Source organism: Oryzias latipes, chromosome 22, assembly GCF_053564925.1.
Source record: "Oryzias latipes strain Hd-rR chromosome 22, Olatipes_Hd-rR_3.1".
NCBI classification, from domain to species: Eukaryota; Metazoa; Chordata; class Actinopteri; order Beloniformes; family Adrianichthyidae; genus Oryzias; species Oryzias latipes.
In genome coordinates, this window is record NC_136258.1 from 8,827,446 (window position 1) to 8,830,286 (window position 2,841).

General features: G+C 41.4%; 1 long non-coding RNA gene across 1 annotated transcript; it reads left to right on the top strand.

The window, feature by feature from the left end:
• The first annotated feature begins 2,224 nt into the window (after positions 1 to 2,224).
• Positions 2,225 to 2,626, top strand: LOC105356969 (uncharacterized). Its single transcript, XR_911006.2, has 2 exons — positions 2,225 to 2,365; positions 2,447 to 2,626. It is a non-coding gene; the product is annotated as an uncharacterized LOC105356969 (long non-coding RNA).
• The last annotated feature ends 215 nt before the right edge of the window (positions 2,627 to 2,841 follow it).

The window sequence follows — 2,841 nt, forward strand, 5'->3', positions numbered from 1 at the left end:
TTGGTGTCATGCTGATTGGAAACGAGTAGCAGCTCTGCCGGCATCTGCTCGTTTTGTTAGGAGCCGCGCAGAAGTAAACACTTTCCATTTGTGACCATCTGTCCATGCTCAGATCTGCATGACAGTTGGTAAACTTGTCTGGAAGAGGAAGTGGGGGAAGAAGCAGAGCAGGCAGACGAGAGGAGGAGGAGGCGTAGGGAGGTCCAAAGGGTGTGACAGTCAAATTTCAGGTACAAATGAACAAAAATAACTACACAAGTGCTTCATGAAAATGTTGCTAGATGTCATACTAAGATGCATATTGCTCGTTTTCTCACACAATCACACCAGCAGCTGTTTTTCTGATGCATTTAGTAAAGAAAAAACTTCAGAGGATATTTGCTGCAAAAGATTTCAAAGTGAATAATTTATAAAACAAAAACAAAAACCTAAAGGTCCAGAAGAGATAAAGTGTCATGGAAAGGCCCGTCTCCTGTTCTCCGCTGTGATCTGTCCTGGAGGCCCTCCCCTTCCTGAGGTCTCCTGCGAGAGTCACAGGTGTTCTGCATCAGGTGTGTTATGTTTTTTCTACCAAGTTTCTTTTTATTTGAGTATTCAGCAACATATACAGTGTAAAAGACATTCAAACTTTTTTTTTTTTTTTCCTTAATACCCCAAACAAACAAACAAACCCCCCCTGTTGCACCCTAAAGAAAAATAATTAAATACAATAAAAAAGGATTTTGCTGAATGGAGTAACAGTGTTACCCCTCAGAAAGAAGCGATGGATCAATATCTTTGATCTTGCTCAGAACTGGCTGCCAGACATTAAAAAACCCTGCAGTACAACCCTTCATTGAATATCTGATTTTTTCTACGGTAAGATGGTACATAAGATCCACAAGATATTTCCTAAAAGTAGGGGGTTGTTTGTTTTTCCAGTGTAGGAGGATTAGCCTCCTGGCCAGAAGTGTAGTGAAAGCGATCACACTTTTGGATTTACTTGGAAGCCGCAGAGAGAACTCTGATACACCAAAAATTGCAATTGAGGCCTCAGGAGCCATGTGCGTCCCCAATGCGTCAGAGAGAAGTTGAAAGATGTTGTGCCAGAAGGCCCTTAGTGTCGGACAAAACCAAAACATATGCAAAAGTGTACCTGGTACCCTATCACAACGATCACAATTAGCATTAAGGTCTGGTTTGATTTTAGCTAACTTTACTTTGGACCAATGCAGTCTGTGAACCACCTTGAATTGTATAACCCTTTGTCTTAAGCATATAGAGGATGAATAAATATTCTGAAGAGCAGTCTGCCATACATCCTCTGATAGGTCCGTAGCCAAATCTTCTTCCCACTTTCTTTTGGTATGAGTCAGTGGATCTGTGTTTGATGAGTTGATTGCAGAGTATATTTTGCTGATGAGTCCTTTTGACTGTGGATTAAAGGTCAAGATGTTTTCAAGAAGTGAGTCTGGTGGTCGCGAAGGGAAATGGGTGAATGTGGTAGATAGAAAACTTCGAAGTTGAAGGTATCTGAAGAAGTGAACATCAGGAATTCTAAATTCACTTTTTAGTCTCTGAAATGAAACAAATTGACCTTCGATGAACAGATCCTTCAGGGTTCTCAGACCATTTGCGGACCAATATGTAAAAGAGTTATCAGTTATGGAAGGGAGAAACATAATATTTTTCACAACTGGGGCATAGATTGACATATTTTTAAGGTGCAGGCTTCTCCTAAATTGTGCCCAGATTTTAAGTGAATGTTTAACTACTGGGTTCTGTGAAATTTTGTCGAGAGATTGTGACAGTGGTATTGTTGAACAAAGTAGAGAGTGTAAAGAGGCAGATTGACATGACATTCGTTCAAAATTTAACCATTTAAGATCCTTATGACTTGATGTCTCTAGCCAATAAAGTAATGTACGGATATTTGCTGCCCAGTAATAGTATTGGAAATTGGGAAGTGACATTCCCCCATAATCTTTGTGGTATTGTAAAATATTTTTGCGAATGCGGGCAGTCTTCCCATTCCATATAAATGATGAAATCAGTTTGTCTAGGTTAGAAAAGAATGTTTTTGTTAAAAATAAAGGTATAGACTGAAAAAGATATAGAAACTTAGGTAGGATGTTCATTTTAACAACATTAATTCTGCCTCCTAAATAAATTGGTAAGGATTGCCAGCGTTGCAGATCTTGTTTTACACTATCTAACAATGGAATAAAGTTTGTTTTGTACATATGTGTCATGGTACCCCCTGCTGGCCCCGCCTCCTCATCAGGTTCACCTGAGGACTCCAGCTGCGCTTCATCATCTTCATCAGCCGGGGGACTCTTAAGGAGAACCAGGACCCTTACTCGACGCTAGTTCGTTGTACTCCACGGTGCACTCTCTGGCCTTGCTCGCTATTCTAGTCCATGTATCATCTGCCTCGCCTAACCTTGTCTTGTCTCTGCCTGCCTAGGATCACGATCACGCCTGTCACGTTCTGGACTCCGACTCACCTTCGCTCTGGTCCCTCCTCGTCGCCCCTCTGGACATCCTTCTGGAAACGCGGTGTTCGCCGCCAAGACCCTCCAACCATCCACAAAACATCCTCTCTTGGAACTCTGTCATTCCTCCATTAAATCCTTTACTACTCGTCTGCCTCGCCTGCCGAGTATTCCTTCCGGGTTTCAGCATCTGGGTCTGCCACAGTCTCGTCAGCCATGACAATATGTTTATAATTGCTTGTGATCCAAATCCCTAGATACTTGAATTTATGCTGGCTTAATTTAAATGGTATGGAATTTGACACATCTTTACGTGCAACAGGATTTATGGGCATCAGTTCACTTTTGTGCATATTTATTTTATAAC